The 20,176-nt window shown below is 45.0% G+C and overlaps 1 protein-coding gene across 1 annotated transcript in view; it reads right to left on the bottom strand.

Annotated features, from left to right (window-relative positions):
• The window catches only part of LPIN2 (lipin 2), a 157,934-nt gene extending 140,483 nt beyond the window's left edge, over nt 1–17,451 (bottom strand). The window contains exon 1 of the mRNA XM_089678201.1: nt 17,253–17,451. The gene's annotated coding sequence lies outside the window, so the exon portion shown is untranslated. The remainder of the gene's footprint in view (nt 1–17,252) is intronic.
• Between the last annotated feature and the right edge of the window lie 2,725 nt (nt 17,452–20,176).

Below are 20,176 nucleotides of genomic sequence, written 5' to 3'. Positions count from 1 at the left end.
GTTTAGTTATATCCATAAGGGTCAGTAGCATGTGGGACCGACAGACAGATAGGGGAAAATCACCAATCTCAGAGGAGATTATTCTGCACACAATATTGATGCTATGAATTGATAACATTAGAATGTGTAGGTACCCATCAGTGACCTTTCCAGATGTCTGACTATAGTCGTAAAGCCCCTTGGCCTTTTGGATCTGGAGCATTCAGCTTCTCCAATCCACCACCAAAGCACTGAACTATAGATTCTTATGCTGTATTCTAGTTCCAGATATTGAATTTTGCAGTAAAGCTGCAATTGATGTTGCTGCTGAGATTAGCAGGCATAAATCTAAAAATAATTTCCATGTAAACCTTCCAGGACTGCTATGCTGTGTTGTAGAATTGCCCCTTTAACCTTGTAACATGAAACTCAACCTCTTTCCTGTAATAGATGTCCTCACCGTCACACTTATAGGAAAGCAAAACTGAAAATAACATGTCTAAGATCAAAACATGAATGCAAAGTTACTACAGAAGCAATCCATGCAAGCCCAGTACACTTTCAGTAGCTGAGGAGTACGTTTCCCGTAAACGACTATAATAGTTCTTGGATCTGTTTCACAGATAAGACAAAAGAATAACTAGAAGAGAAAAAGCATGGAAATTGCAGGCTCTAACTTTCTACAGAATACAAGAACATTTTTCATGTGCTAAACAATGGTTAATAGGGAACATAAAAGGATGGGAAGAGCTATGCCTGCATTGTGTTTTATTACATCTATACTCTATACCAGGGGTCTCCAAACTTTCTAAACAAATTGTTCTCCATCATTGGGAGTAAACAATGTATCTTTGGCATTAGGAGGAAGAATATATTCTTGGTGTAAGTTCGTGAAATAGTGCCCCATCGTTGGTGTCAGAAGGAAGTATGGTGCCTCGTGGTTTGTTTCAGCGAGAGGAACAGTGCCCCATCGTAGGTGTCATTGGGAGGAACAGTGCCCCATCGTAGGTGTCATTGGGAGGAACAGTGCCCCATCGTAGGTGTCATTGGGAGGAACAGTGCCCCATCGTAGGTGTCATTGGGAGGAACAGTGCCCCATCGTAGGTGTCATTGGGAGGAACAGTGCCCCATCGTAGGTGTCATTGGGAGGAACAGTGCCCCATCGTAGGTGTCATTGGGAGGAACAGTGCCCCATCGTAGGTGTCATTGGGAGGAACAGTGCCCCATCGTAGGTGTCATTGGGAGGAACAGTGCCCCATCGTAGGTGTCATTGGGAGGAACAGTGCCCCATCGTAGGTGTCATTGGGAGGAACAGTGCCCCATCGTAGGTGTCATTGGGAGGAACAGTGCCCCATCGTAGGTGTCATGGGGAGGAATAGTGTCCCATCGTAGGTGTTATTGGGAGGATTAGTGTCCCATGGTAGGTATCATTGGAAAGAATTGTGCCCCAGCGTAGGTGTCATTGGGAGGAATAGTGCCTGTTGCTGATGTCAGTAGCAGGGATTATGCCCCCTTGTTGGTGTCAGTGAGAGGAATAGTATCTTGTGTCAGTGGGAGCAAGTGCCCCAAGGGCCAAATAAAGGCAAGCAAGTTTTTTGCCCTCTACAACTGAATAAAGACACCGGTCCATTTTCCATATCCCTGTTCCTTTACGCTCACTAAGAAATCTGTGAAAGGGAGATCCTTACCACTCTAACAATAGAGATCCACTTGCGCAGTTTAAGACTGAACCGCTTCTGGCCCAATTTCATCATGTGGCCTCCTTACAGATCTTAGGTCAAAGTTTTACTAAACCCATGACCCTGCTTTCACTATATCCGGTCTTCCAAAGTACATGGAAATTCAATAACTTTAGTAAACATAAATTGGTAAATACTTTTTCTCATCAGCAGTATATAGCAGTCTTTTGACTTCTGTCAGTATCCAGCCGAGCATTGGTTAAACTTGGAGTTTTCATTCTTCTCTGAAAGTCCTATGAGACTGCATGACCCCTGACCCTCTGTGGACAACGCTGATTGGCCCTGTGTTGATCACATGCACCCTCCTCTACAACGTCTCTTCTTCAGGACAAATACGTTTAAATGTTAGTAGTTGTTCAGGGTTACGCAAATCATATTGCCCGACGCCCGGGACTTACAGTTCCAGGCTGGTGGTTTTCAATTTACATTTAGCACTACCGCAGGCAAGCAGCCTCTTTACATGTGCTTAAATCGCAATGCTTCTCCATAAATACCATTCCAGTTTCTGTGTGATTTCGGTAGAGGTGTCATTTTGCCAGCTCTCTCCACAACTGCCTGGCATTGATTTCACTGCAAAAATCGCCTCCCATCGACTTCACTGCAAAAACTCAAACTGTCAATAGCAATCCTATGTAAACACTTATCTCCACATGCTACTGTATCACTTGTAACACAGCTACAAGCTCACGCAGGCACTCAAAATGCAACGCGTGTGGATCACATCTGTGTGAACCACCTCAATAGGAATACATAATATCTAGCCTGTCATGGGAATCTGAGTTTGAAAATGCATCCAGAATTTCATATGTGTGAACCAGGGCATTTAGGGATCACAGTAGAATCGCTGTGATTATGCCCGTGATCGCAAAATGCAGGTTCAGGTACCATTTATGTTGTAAAGTGCTGCGTAAACTGTTGGCACTATATAAATCCTGTATAATAATAATAATTATTAATTTTCAAAAAGGCAGCTAAAACGTGGTGCAGTATTGTCGTGCGGCAAATTGCATCACGTGAAGCATGTCGCCCAGATTTCTACACCCCTGTTCCACTCAACTTGGTTTCTTCAGCTCCCTTATTAGCTGGGCTGCCCTTCTCTGGACTTTATCCAGAGCATGAACATCCTTCCTGAGGATTGGTGGTCAGAACGGGACCACATAGGCAAGATGTGTCCGAATCACCCATTTAAGAACAACTTAGTTCTTATTTAACACTTGCTGCAGCAAACATACACAATTATTCTATTGTATGCAGCCTCACTGGATTACAATAATAAGCCTCGGGGGGCGGGGAGCCATAATTGGGAAAATGTCTCTTACATTGGTAGTCAGGGCAAAGAATACCCCCTTACAATAATAGTCAGAATGCCACCTTTTCGGACAGCTAAAAACATTCTTGGTGTCATGCTGCTGGCTCTGCCAAGTAGTGTTGGACTTGGAACTATGCAAGCACCAATGGATGGGAGGTCAATTTGCCATAGCTCAAAGAACCCCCCTAGCAACCTCTTGAATGGTGTACAGGGAGTTCATTTGTAGATTTCATCATGAAAGACAGAAGTTGTCAAACAAATCTAATTTCTTTTTATGAGGAGGTGAGCAAAACCTTGGACAGAGGGGTGGCGGTGGACGTAATATACTTGGATTTTGCAAAAGCGTTTGACATAGTTCCCCACCAATAGCTAATGTGTGAGATAAAGTCTACAGGCTTGGAAAAATCTGTATGTAATGGGTTGGGACCCTTACTTTTTAATATATTTATAAACGATATAGGGTCTAGAACTAACAATCCCATTTCAGTATTTGCAGATGACACCAAGCTGTGCAGTGGAATAACGTCCTTACAGGATGTCTCCAATTTACAAGCCGACCTCAATGCACTGTTTAATTGGGCAACTATGTGGCAAATGAGGTTTAATGTTGATAAATGTAAGGTTATACGCTTGGGGGCTAAGAATATGCATACATCATACATACTGGGGGGAGGGACAACTGGGGGAATCAATGGTGGAGAAGGATCTGGGAGTTCTGGTAGATCACAAGCTTAATATTGGCATGCAATGCCAAGCTGCAGTTTCTAAAGCAAGCAAAATCCTCTCTTGTATTAAAAGAGGTATAGACTCCAGAGAGAGAGATATCATATTACCCCTGTACAAATCATTAGTAAGACCTCATCTGGAATATGCAGTTCAGTTTTGGCCACCAATTCACAAAAAGAACATTGGGGAACTGGAGAAAGTACAGAGAAGGGCAACCAAACTGATAAGAGGTCAGCTCAGCTATGAGGAAAGATTAGAGGAACTGAATGTATTCTCTCTTGAGAAGAGGAGATTAAGGGGGGATATGATCAACATGTATAAATACATCAGTGGTTCATATAGTGAACTCGGTGTAGAGCTATTCACCCTGAGGTCATCACAGAGGACAAGGGGGCACTCTTTACGTCTGGAGGAAAAGAAATTTAATCTCCAAACATGGAAAGGTTTCTTTACAGTAAGAGCTGTGAAAATGTGGAATAGACTCCCTCAAGAGTTGGTTCTGGCCAGCTCAGTGGATTGCTTTAAAAAAAAGGCCTGGATTCTTTCTTGGATACACAGAATATAACTGGATACTAATATTTATAGGTAAAGTTGATCCAGGGAATATCCGATTGCCTCTCAGGGGATCAGGAAGGAATTTTTTCCCCTTCAGGAGCAAATTGGATCATGCTTTGCTGGGGGTTTTTTTGCCTTCCTCTGGATCAACTGTGGGTGTAGGATTATAACTTTTTTTTTTTTTTTCAGTGGTTGAACTGGATGGACGTTTGTCTTTTTTCAGCCAAACTAACTAACTAGTTGGGACTTGGGCACATTTTATCAGGTACAAACCATTTTACTACAATGTGAGCAAATATATTTATATATTAGTGCAAATAAATGTAAATGTGAAGTTCTTTAAAGCAACCCTGTCGCTGCTGCAAAAAAGATTTATATCACAACTACCCTGTAAAATAAAATTAGTAATACTTGTGGGGTGGGTGGCAGATTCATCTGCTGTGTGCTGTAGTGACAGTGGCTGACAGAACCACAGTGACTATCGCTGAACAAACTGATACACTGATACATGCCAAATTCTGGCAAAAATAAACATATACCATAGCACAACCATGATATAAATACCGTATGTGCAAATTTATTGCGTTTGCAGAGATCTGCCCAGTTCTCAATATGCAAATCCATTCCCCAACAAACCAACAACCTGAACAGCCAATAGTCAACGTATGGCTTCCCTCTGGGAAGATATAGGAAGGAAGTTCCATGATTTATAGTATCCCAATAAGGTGTTTTATCCCCATTAGTGCTGCAATCATATACTTTTTTTATCTACAGCACCTCTTAGTGGCAAAGGAAAGAGCATTCACCTTTGTCAGTAAACAATAGATACCATTCTTCTATTAAAACATTGTGGACCCCAAAAACAATACATTTGTACACAAAGAAGGATGCTAGTTCTCCAAAACTGAAATAAGATCATGTCACTTTAGCTATAGCTACTAGTTCCTGGAGGTCAACTTTGACATATAGTTACCACTTTTGTCTGTCAAGTACGTTTCCCCAGAAATGGCAATGGCTCCTACTGCTAGAGGGGTCAAAGATCTCCACACCTTGTATTCTCAGGAAGAGGTTTGCCAGTCTCTGGCCACCATTTTACAGTACTGGTTAAAATATTTTGCATATACAAAACCATAAACCGTATTTGTTTCATGTTTTCTACTAGAAAATGTTTAGGCCAACTTCCATGAACCATTGTGGCATTTAACAAGGACAAATGAAGTGAATTTCCGCACAGACACTACGTCATTGTGGTGGGAGCTCTCAGTTTACATTGCTAACAGCTGCTGAACACTGGAAAGTACACATTGGTTGTACAGAAGAAAACAAGCAGCCCTTTGTTAGCAGTGTAAGAAAGCTCTACAGAAGAGGGTCTCCACACTGGCAAAAGGTCAATTCTCACAACCAGAAAAGGAGTTCTAACTCACGGGTCTACGCACAGATGTAGCATTGCCAGAACACAAGAATTAACATTCACTACAAGGGATCTGTGATCTCATACTTGATTATTTTATTTTCTGGAAGATCCAAATAAAACTAGCCATAGTCAAAGTTGATGGTCCAAACTGGATTTTCCAGATGAGTGTAAAGGTTTCCACAAGGTGAGGCTGGTGCCAGAGGTTGTCTGCTCAGCATAAACAGGTACGTTCCGCCAAACCAATTGTGCTTGTATATGTAAAGATCTTTCAGTGCGCAGAAGTCACAGGTAGTGTGTACGGCCTGCTAGCAGCAGCCTGTAAAAAAATCAAAAACAGGCAGAAATACGCAGCTACAACTAAGCAATACTCGCCTACAGGGACGTATGCCCCAAATGCAGACTTTGCATAAGCCCTTAGTAAGAATGATCTTGCAGCAGCTTATGGTGTAAGCCAGTCTCTCTCAACCTTTTTATCCCAGAGGAACCCCTAAATGAATTTGCAAATCTCTGGGAACCCCCTACTAAATTCATTTAATAGGGGGGGTCAGTGGGGAAAATGCCACTTTCATTGTTGTCGGGGGGAGTATGCAATCCTTACAGTGTTGATCAGTCCGCTTAAAAGATCACTGGTGTCATGCTCTGCTTAGCGGCATTGGCCCCGGAACTAAGCAGGCCTCAAATACGAGGTCAACTGGCTACAGCTCAAGGAACCCCTAGCAACCTCTGAAGGAAGGCTAGGGTTCAATGGAACTCTGGTTGAGAAAGCCAGGTCTAAGCCAAAATAGTTGCTTCTTTAAAAAATATATTTATATTTTAAAAATTAAACTATGTTCTGAAGACTACTGTTCCATTTCTACCACTTTAGGTCCGTGGTGGACAAAATTCACGCAAACCATCCTCCATGAATAAAAAAAAAAAAAAATATATATATATATATATATATATATATATATATATATCACTCTTTCTTGCTAAACTCCCTGTCCATCGGATCTCATGGTCATTTTCTCGCAGACCCAATCAACAAAATTACTACAGCAAGAAAAAGATGTACCAACAGATTACAAATCTACTGTATGCCTATGATAATAAGCATTTCTGATGTTTGGAAATAGCTGTTTTCACTATCTACATAGTAGCAAACACAACGATTTTTTTATGTGAGTGTACAACCAGCTTAGAATACATATACACTGTGGCAACTGCTGTCACTTCCATCTGGAATGCTGCATTCACAACTTGTAATCCAAAGAATGAACTATTACCAGCACACCATCTGCACAAATACAAACTGGACATTTATACATCACCCACAGAGAGTGACGTTTCAAGGCTGCTGGGGACCTCTCTCAGACAACAGTGGTTGTTACTTTGTTCATAGAAGAGGTCCTCGGTGTCCTCGAAACGTCACTTTCTGTGGATGATAAATAAATGTACAGTCTGTATTTGTGAATATAGTGTGCTGGCGATATTAAATTCTTTGGACATCTACTATGACAGCACCATCCGCCTTGTTACCACTGCACCCACTGTAAGGTTTTGTAAGTAGTGTGCTGGATCATTTGTACTTCTGTATTACGTAATAACATTGATGCCCACTTTGACTAAAGCCTGCATTTGCAGCCCATTAGTGACAAAATCTCACTCCAAATCTACAGAGTCCAGTAGTCAGAGGCAACAGTGACTTAGATCTCCCACTGCAGATACTGTATACAGCTCTAAAGCTGTCGGCAGACTGGCTAGGTACATTTACATAGCAGAACCTGGACTGATAGTTTTTCCAGGTACATTTTTCAGGGCACAGCTAAGGCACAATTAACATCTCTAAATGTAATGCAATTAAAAGAAAGCCCTTCTTTTTTCTATTTTGTTTATTGAACTTCCCACTGCAGCCCCCCCCACCTAGGTGAGAATGATGTGGACCCATTGCTAGTGCCCTCTGGGATATTCCAGGAGCCCTCTGCTTCAACAGAGTGCCTGGAGGACGGTGGATCCAAGGCTTGAGGACGACAGACTTTGCAGCGTGTCATTAGGAGACTGGCTGCCCGAACCATCAAGGGACAGCCAGTGCCTGATGACATCAGAGAAGAAGATGGCACCTCATTACCTGACATGTAGCCTCAGATCAGCAGATCACAGCAGATCAACTATGGGTTCGTTGATGCGAGTAGGTTTGTTGTTGACCCCAAAAAAACGTAAAAAAAGGAGATTTAAAAAAAACCACCACATGGAGCAGAAAGTCCCTCTTTTAAATCTAACTGGTGCAGGAATGTGCAATTCCTATAGCCCAATGCCCAGGACATGCAGTTCTGGGCACCGGGCAAGAGGTATTTCTTTACATTTAGCCCTGGTGTGGACAAACAGCAGGGTTTAGAGCTGACAGTTGGCTCTCTTGTAAAAGAAATTCAAGTGGCTAACTAGCCATTGGATTGCTTTGCAAGCAGCGGGTTGGGACATCTCCCCTTCCGTGGGCTGTCTCATCGCACCAGGACACCTGATCAACCATCTGGCGTTTCCGCCGGGTGATCATAAAGGCAGACAAAGACTAAAACTGCTCTGTTCGCCTCTATGATATAGAAAACAGGAAGTGATGAGCATACGTAATTTATGGTTTCTCCTATGTAAATGGCGCCATTTTTAAAAATGGAATGCTTTTGATCACAATGATTTAAGGGCAAAGGAGCGATCTGAGGTCTTATTGACTCCAGATCACTTGATAAAGAGCACCTGTCACTGCTTATTGCTGTCACAAGGGATGTTTACATTCTTTGTGACAGCAAAAAAAGTGATCAAAAAAGAAAAAAAATGAAAGCAACAGTGTTAAAATAATAAAAAGTTTAATTATTTTTTAAAAGCACCCCCTTCCCCACTCTTAAAGGCCAACACATGCGTCGGTCCTGCTTACACACAAACACCAATCTACCCACACATGATGTATCACTGAGAACGTCAGATCATGGCCAATAATCTTAGCACCAGACCTTCTCTGTAAAGGCTGTGTAAAAGTCACCTGTGGATAGTAAAATTTAGTTTAGTATTGTGTTTTTTTGCATTAAATTCAAAAGTGTATTTTTTAAAAAAATTCCGTTTGAAAAAATGCTGTGCAAACACTGCGTTACATAAAAAAAAAAAATTGCAAAACCCACCAATTTAATATGTTTGGGAGTTCTAAGAAATTTTCTATCAGTTTAAGTTGGCATAAATCCCCTTTTGTTTTTAAAAGCACCTCAGCCTAAAAACATCAAACCTGATATCCTGGCAATTGTTTTTTTTTTAATATCAGGACAAGTAGATTGTCATGAGGGACAAGTAGACTGGACCGCCAGTTTAGTCCCTTGGACAAGTAGTTTTTTTAAAAAAAAGTCACACCCCTGTGGTGTAAACAATGCAAAGTGATTGTATAAATGTCACATAGGCAATCTCTTATTATGTACTTGTATTTTCAGTTTTTTTTCCCACTGTGGTCGAAATGCAGAATTCTCTGCAATCAGTTACCTTTTTTTCCTCTCATTTTGGACCCCAATAAATGTGTTTTATCAACAGACCCTTAATGAAAATAACCCCTCAGCTAAAAGCTCAGCGCCTAAGACGTCTAGCAATCACAGGGCTCATGTACACTGAAGCTGCTAAACTGACATTCAGGAGCTGTTCTGCGTTTTTTTCAGCAGCTCCTGAACTCTCCCTAATGTTTTTCTATGTGTCCATGTACACTATGTCATTTACAGGCAGTTGAGTTTACAGTCGTTATTTTGAATGCACCAAACTTGCATTCAGGAGTAGATTTTACTGGTGTTTCAAACACCAAACGCTTGTAAATGCGGTTAACCGCGTTTAGAAGCATTTTTTTAACTGTTCCATATTCAGATGTTGTCCAGAGCCTTTTTTCACCATCAGAAATTTATGCAAAGCATTTTCCATGTATTCAAATGGACCTAGTACACCAGCATAGTCAATTGCAGGTATCGCGTGAAGCAAAAAATGGTAGAACGTGCCGCATTATGCTCATGATGGGGTCCAAAGTGAATACAAGCAGAAAAGATAGGTAATTTCAACACATACTGCCCTCTCTGCTTCTGCTCTCTTTATTCCTCTCAAAATATCTGAAATAGTTATTTATTTACTGTTTTTCAGTGCATTCTGGGCATTTGGGAGGGTCTCCTGAGGTTATCTTTTAAAAACGCTTCTGAACGCAGACGTGGCTAAACGCGCATAAACGTGGTATGCAAACGCGGCTAAAATGACGTTTTTAACCTACGTTTTCCAGCAGTTTCCATCGTTCAGAAGAGTTTTCCAAGTGCCCCGTGTACATGAGCCCTAAGAGAGGAGGATATTTCACTTTTCAAAATAGTAAACTCTAAATTTTTTATTAATATGTCTCCTGCAGGTTGGTGCCATTAAGTGTTTATCCGCGCCACATAATAGCACATTATGGCAAACTTACCTTTCAAACGAAGATCTCCAGCGCTGAGCTGTCACTGCTCCTGACTCTTATCTTCGTTTGGTTTTCCTTCAGGGTTCATGCTCTCTGGCTATTTGTATGGCCGCGATGACATCACTCCACCCATGCACACAGCAATCAGTATGGTGGCACAGTGCTCTTTGCACTGAATGCCCTGAATGTAGAGCGTATTGCGCATGCACCAGTGACATCCTCAGCTGGAGATCATGTGAATACCTACTAAACAGCTTACGTTTAGGAGATATTCATGGTACTTACAGGTAAGACTTATTATAAGCTTACCTCTAGGGACACGTTTAAACTACCACTTTAATGTGGGCCTCAATCTGCAACAGACTCTTATAGAAGTGTAGAAGGGAATGTGGCTTCCAAAGTATGACAAAGGTGTCTGAATGAGGAAGCCTGTCATTGTCCTTCATGTAAATCACATTCAAACTACTGCAGGTTTGAGTCAGAGAGACAGCTGTAAAAGCACACCGTACACAGCTACATAGATTTGAATACAATATTCTGGTTTTCCTATGTGGTCACTATGTTATGGACACTTAAAGTGGAACTACACTGCATCTGAGCACCACAAAGTGAAAATGCTATTAAATTAATTTAACATTCAGTGCAAACTCCCTCATCCATCCATGTCTCCATGCTTTATTTTTCTGATAAATAACTTTGAAAAACACTCCCTAGCATTTCCGTCTGTGGCCATCTTGAGTAAGAGCAGATGATTCATGTAGTATTTACTTCCTGGAATCCATCTGCGCTTAGCTCAGGCATGCAGGCAGGCGATGTGCTTGTTGAGGAACCCCTCCTTCCTACTCCCCCTTCTGAATACTCCTGGGATGTATGACATCATTTGCCTAGGTATGAAAACCTTGAAGTAACTTAAGAAATGTAAAAAAAAAAAAAAAAAAGTTTAAAGCACAAGTAAATACCATATACTTTCCTATTTACTAATGTTAACAGCATAAGGATTAAAAATAGTTAATGTTGACAGAGAGCGAAGTTTCACTTTAAAAGGTTCTGAAGTTTTGCTGCCTTGCTTTGTCTGATAGCCTTACTTTACTACACAAAGTATTTTCAGAAGGCCAACAATGGCAGCCCCTATATTCCTCTCATGACGTACTTTAAACTGAAAAAAAATTGCCATATGCTAGATCCAACTGTTTGCTGGGGATACTAAAAATCTTATTTGTATACAAACTTTGATCTTCTGGCTCGGCCGATCATACACTGAAAGGAAAGGGGGTCGCTTGCTCTTCAACTCCTCCATTCATAACAGAAAGTCTTTCTCTGAATAGACTAGGTGCAGACCCAGACAGTTATCTTCTCTTCCCCTCACCTTATCCATTCACAGAAAGCCTTGTGTTCTGTGAAAAGAATACAAGACCATTTCTGAATAAAGGAGCTAAAGAGCATCACTGTATGATTGGCAGCAGAGCCAGCAGATCAAAGCCAACAGTGGTATTACATCTGCATTGCAGCACACATTATGAGCATTGCCATTTATTTTGAATGGTACCCCAATGCACCTCCACAATGTGCTTGGGTTACAGGGCACTGTAACACGCTGACATGCTTTGTACTAGGGTCTACTATGGTAAAACTGTGTCAAGTCTGTTTGACACAAAATTACATATGCAAGAAAAGCAATACAGATACAAATGATCTTTGCTGCAAATCTGCTGCAGCTGTGCATGGTAGTCAATCAGCTTCTAGCTTCAGCTAGTTTAATTAAAGGATAAGTTCACCTTTTTACAGAAAATAATGCACTTTTTTTGCAGGTAGAACAAAATGTGCATTTATTATTGTTTGTTTCTGGAGCCTGGAAAACATTGCACCAGCGATTAGCAGATCGTTGGTGCCATGCAAGTCTCCCGCAGACCTGTCAGTATATCTGTTTGCCTGAATGTGATGTACAAGCAAGCAGATATACGGACAGGAAAAATTTGTGGTAATTCATTGAGAACTACAAGCCGACAGCCGTAAAGGCTGTCAGGACTTGTAGTTAATTCATTCCCCGAACACTGTGAATGAATGATGCGGCACAGCGGATGAACTACAAGCCGAAAAACGCAAAGGCTGTCAGGACTTGTAGTTCATTCAGTCACAGAACACCATGAATGATGCGGCAGGGCAGGTGGAGAACTTCTAGCTGACAGCCACAAAAGCTGTCAGGACTTGTAGTTCATTCATTCACAGAACACCATGAATGAATGATGTGGCAGGGCAGGTGGAGAACTACAAGCCGACAGCCGCAAAGGCTGTCAGGACTTGTAGTTCATTCATAGAACACCATGAATGAATGACACAGCGGGTGAACTACAAGCCGAAAAACACAAAGGCTGTCGGGACTTGTAGTTCATTCATTCACAGAACACCATGAATGATGCGGCAGGGCAGGTGGAGAACTTCTAGCTGACAGCCACAAAAGCTGTCAGGACTTGTAGTTCATTCATTCACAGAACATTGTGAATGAATGACGCAGCAGGGTGGGTGGAGAACTACAAGTCGACAGCCGCAAAGGCTGTCAGGAGTTGTAGTTCATTCACAGAACACCATGAATGAATGACACAGCAGGGCGGGTGGAGCCCACATGGTTGTGTTTTTTTTTAAACTGTGACAGCTAGTGGGGAGGAGAAGATCCCCCCCAGCTGTCATAACAATGAACAGGGGTCGGTCCATTTGTAACATGTTACCCTGAACATGGGTGTAGCATGTTCTGAAAGGTGAACTTATCCTTTAAGCTATGACAAAAAAAAAAACCTGTGAACTGATTGGTTTCACCAGATTTTGCATTCTCCAATTTTAGTAAATCAACCCCAAAGTGTCTTTTCTCTGGCACACTCAAACACTGGCTTCCCAATCCAGCTCACAATCAGACACACTGCTCCAACCAATCTGAATAAAAGAAGAATGTAAAGAGTTACCAGCAGAAAACTATTAGCATGTATTAATCCTTCTTCTAAGAAGCTCATGAATTAGCCAAGATTGCTACAAGAATGCAACCCCATTCCCAGGCGAAATCCGAAACAACAGTATGTGGTCAAGAGGTTGGCCGCTACTGTGGAAGTTGGCAGAGAAATTCTAACGGCAGTAACATGAAATCTGACCCGAAGAGTATTTGAAATTTCAGCGGTTGTGTAGCGAGCCTCTGATGGAAAGGAGCCGTTCTGTATCTGCTCAGAGAGAATAATCGCATATGTGCCAACAATACTATACTTATCCCAAACAACCAGTACAGCTAGTTCAAAAATCTGGCAGTCACTAGACGAAATGCACAGCCGCACATTAGTCACATGCACAAATTGCTCCAAAACAATGACGAGCACCGGGACAGCAACCGGGAAGCCTGATGATGGATGAAAAGTCCGATGTTACAACAAAATAACATGCCAATGGAAGGTTGTCAGATCTGTAATTACCTTGTCACAGCACACGCTGCACCTCAATGGAGAGGGTGGCTGTACAGAATCACAAGGGAGGAGCAGGACTTTGTCCTTTATTCTAAGAATTCCCCACTCACTGCCTGCCAACGTGATTGTTTTTCAGGGACACTTTGTTCCTGGGTCAGCTGTCACATGACGCCTACGATACTGACAGCTGTCATAGGTGACATGTGTCTCCACAGCTGCTGTAGGACTACAAGTCCCAGAACATTCTATCACCTGGTGGCAGCTCATCTTTATACCCTTTAAGCTGGGAGAGTGTAGTAGCAAAGTCTTCAATACAATGGGATGCCTGCCAATCCTTGGAATCGGGTATTATCATTCTGTTAGTATTCAAATAAGGAGACAAACACACAAGAATCACACACTTTACAGACAAATCCTGTACAATTATAATGGCCACACTCATTATGTAATGAGAATATCGCTGACAGAGGTCACAGCATTGTACAATTACTAACAGTATATCTAAAGCCAACATTGGTTTTCCGTGTTTACAATAGCACAGTGAGGGGTTAAATCCCTATTCTATTAAAGTGGTTGTATACATCAGACTGGAAATATGAACAAAGCATATCCCTCTAGTGTGTAATTCTCCTAATCCAAAACACTAATTGTCATTTCTGTCCACTGCCTCCTTTCTCTGCTATCAGCAAGAGTCATTTTGGATGGGTTTTCCTGACACCAAGAGAAAAATGGTGACAGAGGAGGGCACCGCTTGTAATTGACAGCTTCAACTCTGCTTCTGTGTGTTGTGTGAAGGGAGAGGGTGTCCCTTCCCTCCAATCAGCTCTCAGAGCTGTCCTCACTGATGTAACTTCAAATCTCTGCCCCCTGATTTTCAGAGCAGAGAGATTCGGTGTAAATTCTGCACTTTGAATGGATGTAGGGGAGAGAAAACTATAGATAAACAGGTACAACTTATGTTGGAGGATTTGTTTCAGCTCTGTGTATCACCTGAGGCCAGTCACTTCACCGGGTACATGTAAAGGTTTACAACTACTTTAAGGGTTCATTCAGACAGGTGAATAGGCTGTTGAGTTAGATGAGGCCAAGGTTTGGTTCACACCAGATGGCAGTGCGGGAAACCAACAATTTGTGCGCATTTCCTGCACCACGTTCATAACACACTGTAGCTGCGATCTGTAGTGGGTATCAATGTTAACTGGAACAATAACCACCTCGGCTCCAGGGATGCCGTGTCCCGGATCTCCACGCCTGGCCAACTACGAGGTCTGGATCACCATGGGAGTTCAGTCAAAATTCAGCATTGACAAATTTGTACAGTGAGCTGCGCACACAGACACAGAGATTTCCATGTACTTCCTGTTTTCTCTAGAGGGCAGGAAGTGAAGGGAAATCTCCCTAATGAGACACATGGCAAAAAAACCTGATTGGGGTATTAACTCTTCCACACTCAATGGAAAGTGCAAGTGAAAGCCTTGCCTTTAGGTACACTTTAATGTTGTCTATAAAAATTAGACATCAGTAGGGACAAATACTTTCAAGCAGTAAATAAATATGTTAGTAACTTTCGCTACTCTATGTACGCAAAGACAAGTACCAGCCTTTATTTACAAACATATTACCCAGATATAGAGACTATAGCACCCACCGATCAGCTACTAAAACCTACAGCACAGCTACTACAACCTCAGCTACTACCACCCACGGCACCCAAAGATCAGCTGCCACCACCCATAGCAATCATAGATCAGCTGCAACAACCAGTAACAACCATAGATCCGCTACTAGAACCCACAGCACCTATAGATCAGCACCCACAAATCAGCTACTAGAACCCATAGATCAGCTACCGGAACCCACAGCACCCATAGATCGGCTACCCGAACCCGCGGGCCCCCGTAGATCGGCTACCCGAACCCGCGGGCCCCCGTAGATCGGCTACCCGAACCCGCGGGCCCCCGTAGATCGGCTACCCGAACCCGCGGGCCCCCGTAGATCGGCTACCCGAACCCGCGGGCCCCCGTGGGCTCCCGTAGATCGGCTACCAGACCCCGCGGGCTCCCGTAGATCGGCTACCAGACCCCGCGGGCTCCCGTAGATCGGCTTCCAGACCCCGCGGGCCCCCGTAGATCGGCTACCAGACCCCGCGGGCCCCCGTAGATCGGCTACCAGACCCCGCGGGCCCCCGTAGATCGGCTACCAGACCCCGCGGGCCCCCGTAGATCGGCTACCAGACCCCGCGGGCCCCCGTAGATCAGCTACCAGAACCAGCAGGCACCCGTAGATCAGCTACCAGAACCAGCAGGCACCCGTAGATCAGCTACCAGAACCAGCAGGCACCCGTAGATCAGCTACCAGAACCAGCAGGCACCCGTAGATCAGCTACCAGACCCCGCGGGCCCCCGTAGATCAGCTACCAGACCCTGCAGATCAGCTACCAGACCCCGCAGGCCCCCGTAGATCAGCTACCAGACCCCGCAGATCAGCTACCAGACCCCGCAGGCCCCCGCAGATCAGCTACCAGACCCCGCAGATCAGCTACCAGACCCCGCAGATCAGCTACCAGACCCCGCAGGCCCCCGTAGATCAGCTACCAGAACCCGGCACCCATAGATCAGCTACAAGAACCCGCAGCTTCCTTAGATCAGCTACCAGAACCCTCAGCCCCCATAGATCAGTTATTAGCTCCTGCAGCACCCATAGATCAGCTACCAGAACCCGCAGAACAGCTGCAAGAACCCGCAGCTCCCATAGATCAGATACGAGAACCCACAGCCCCCATAGATCAGCTACGAGAACCCACAGCCCCCATAGATCAGCTACGAGAACCCACAGCCCCCATAGATCAGCTACGAGAACCCACAGCCCCCATAGATCAGCTACGAGAACCCACAGCCCCCATAGATCAGCTACGAGAACCCACAGCCCCCACAGATCAGCTACTACAACCCATAACACCCACAGATCAGCTCTGAGCCCCCACAGATCAGCTACTACAACCCACAGCACCCACAGATCAGCTACTACAACCCACAGCACCCACAGATCAGCTACTACAACCCACAGCACCCACAGATCAGCTACTACAACCCACAGCACCCACAGATCAGCTACTACAACACACAACACCCACAGATCAGCTACTACAACACACAACACCCACAGATCAGCTACTACAACCCACAACACCCACAGATCAGCTACTACAACCCACAGATCAGCTCTGAGCACCCACAGCCCCCATAGATCAGCTACTACAACCCATAGCACCCACAGATCAGCTACTACAACCCACAGATCAGCTACTACAACCCACAGATCAGCTACTACAACCCACAGATCAGCTACTACAACCCAAAGATCAGCTGCTACAACCCATAGCACCCACAGATCAGCTCAGAGCACCCATGTATGAAGCTGCTGCCACTGCTGGAAGGTGTCCCTGCTCCCAGTGACTCGATCTTCTCCCATTAGAACCTGTGAACATTATGTGCAGTTCAGGCAGAAGCTGAGAATGACGCTCTAAGCAGGCGCTGTCACCTCCCCCACCAACCCATGCTCCCCCAATCCTGTACACGGGCACAGGAGCTGCCATAGCGGAGACACGCCGGTGCCCAGACGTGAACACACAGTCCGGAGGGAGCCGGTGACCTCTCACCTTCTATCCAGCAGACGAGGATGTAGATGAAGGCGGTTGTGGAGGTGAGAGTACCGGGCGGCCTGGGAATGAATGAAAGGTGTTGCAGGCTCTCCTCTTCCTCCTCCACCACCTCCAGCGCCTCACTGCCAGCAGCCGACTCGCCACTGGAAGAGCCGAGAGCCGTGTTCCAGGGCTAGAGGAGGCGGGCCCCACAGCCTGCTGGCGTCACCGTCCCCGCCCACTAGTGCTGACTACACACCCCGCCCCTTCTCTCCTTCACCCGCATCGCTGCAGAGCGGACCGGGAGGGAAGGTGACGGGTGACGTCACTTAGCAGGTGTCACAGCCAGTTCACCGTTCTGAGGGGTCACCAGTGTGGACTTGGAGTCACGCGGTATTGTCTGCATATCATTCATTAGACGGAGAGTTCTTCATTTATACCTATGGCCATGAGCTCTACCTACTGCCCACAGGGTTCAATGAGCTGTATGTGACACGTGGGTGGAAATTCCAGCGCATGCTTCCAGATCTTTCTTCAGCTGTGTGACCTTTGGCAGCCCATTTCCAGAACATGTACCATCCAATGCCGGTCACACCAATCTGACACCGCTATAAACGTGTTAGCAGGTGCCGTTCACTCGCTTGCCCCTAGATGGCTCTGTAGCCACTGTGGTCTGGTGTAGGGAAAGTGGTAAGTGGGTGTTAGGCTCCTTTTAGAAAAACAAAAGTCCACTAGTGATGTCATTGTAGTGCTCACCCCCATAGGAGCCGCTTGCTATTGGGTCCTCCTTTTCCCTGGATTGGTTCTATGCAGAGTCAGTAACCAATCCATGGGCTTGTTTTTGTTGTTTTATTTAGGGGAAACAGCTTGGATAGGGTCTAGGGGTATATGGGATGCCCAACTTGACATGAAATGAAAACTCTGAGAGAGGGTCGTCCCTAGGGTTGGTGTCACCCGGTGCGATAACACTTGCTGACACTACCTCCGGCGCAGAATTAATCGGATCTGCGGATTGAGCATAATGGATAGGACTCTGATCCATTATGATCCCCATATCCGATCAATCCTGCGTGGATAGTCGTCATGCAACCTATACGGGGTGACACCGGACCCGCTCCATGAAAAGGTAAGTTGTAAAGAAAGCTGACGATCCCCGCAGGATCGATCCGATCGGATTGTCGGCTTGCTTTACAACTTTCCTTTTTGTAGAGCGAGACCAGTGTCACCCCATGCGGTAGGTGTCACCTGGTGCGGCGTGCACCCCCCGCACCTGCCTCGGGACGCCACTGCTCTGAGGACAGATGTAAGGGAATTCCTGTATGGAGACTGGTGCATAGAAATGTGCATGCATGCAACATCACGCATAGAAACGAGCACGGGCACATTGCTAATAAAAATGAGCGTAGGCTTGTGCATGCGCGCAAGAATGGGTGCACGCACGCGGGAGCGTGCCCACAGTTTCTGGTGCCAGACGGACTATTTAAAGGAGGCTTTTACTCTTTGCCAGTGCTGACTGGTCTTCAGCTTATTCCCTGTTTCCTGCTGTATCTTATCTGTATCCGTTACTGACCCGGCTTGCCATCGACCTGCTCTTGGATTCTGTATATGCTTCTGCTCATCGGTTTCTGATCCTGGCTTCCTCCTGACCTCGTCCCTGTCTGATGTTCTGGTACCTCATCACCTGCTCGTTGCTGACTCTGGCTATTACTCTGACTACGCTTCCGGCTCCAGTTTGGCTCTACAGTCCTGCCAAGTGCTTGTCCTGGCTATCTAATATATCAGCTCCAGTTGTCACGGTGTGTTCCGGCCTCACGCTTATCAGAAGTTCAAGCCCAGATCTTGCAGTTCCAGTGGAGTGCTTCCTTAACCTTAGCTGGCCGTTCTGGCATCTCTGTTCCTGACTGGATGCTCTGGTTGATATACCGAGGTTACACCTCTGGCCGTAAGTTCTGCAGTCAATATCCTCAGGCAAATGTGCTTCTCCTGTCCCTTGGCACAATCTGTTCCACCTTCAGCGGGGCCTGGGTTGGAAATACAAGAGAGGCTGACCTCCTCAATTCAGACTTCCTAAATTCTGTACAAAAATGTGGGATCCTGGACTTTCTACTCCCTCCGGAGTGGCATCAGTCTCTTGACCTGGCTGTCTTTGAAGAGTAGCCCGAAGCAAGGGATTCCGGAACAGACTTGCAGCATTGTCCCAGTGAGAACTAGTTAAGTAGAACACCTAGCAGCCCCCTCTTTTGTAGGCCCCGGGGGTGTAGAGGTGTTCGCACTGTCCATTCACTGATCTAGTTTCTTTCCCAGCTTGCAGGCTGTCCTTCCTTAGTGGACTGCAGGGCAGTGGAGCTCCCTCTGTCAAACTCCTTCTCCCATTCTTCCAACCTCCATCCTGGAGGTAGAACCCCCCCCCCTTCTTTGGGGTCTCCTCCCAGGCTACTGAAGCACACTTCAGCACTCCATCTTCCACCCGACTTTAGACCCCCGTACTGGCTGGCACTTTCATATTTATAGGCCTGTCTTCTCACACTGCCACACCTCCTGCCGGGGATTGGTCAGACTTCCATGAATATGCAGATCTGAGCCTCTGCCCAATAGTGTCCAGAACAGCCTTTCTCAACCTTTTCAACACAGAAGAACCCTTGAAATAACTTTCCCATCTCAGGGAACCCCTGCTAAAAATTACTATAACTACATTATACATGATACATTAATGTGATAGTGAGAAGAATGTTCCTTACACTTGTGGTCTTTGGGAAGAATTACCCCCTTATAGACAGATAAAAAGATTAATGGTGTCAGTGGGGAATTATCAGAGAGGCCGAAATTGCTCATTGCTCAAAGAACCCCTTACAACCTCTGGAGGAACCCTGGTTGAGAAACCCTGGTCTGTACTTACCTGCTCTGTGAAGTGATGATCCTCTTTTTGGGTCCCTGCTGGCACT

The sequence above is a fragment of the Staurois parvus genome, unplaced genomic scaffold (genome assembly GCF_062004578.1).
Source record: "Staurois parvus isolate SC_StPar_1 unplaced genomic scaffold, SC_StPar_1.0 ptg000015l, whole genome shotgun sequence".
Taxonomy (NCBI): Eukaryota; Metazoa; Chordata; class Amphibia; order Anura; family Ranidae; genus Staurois; species Staurois parvus.
Note: the sequence above shows the minus strand (reverse complement) of the source record. Positions and strands in the feature narration are given on the sequence as shown.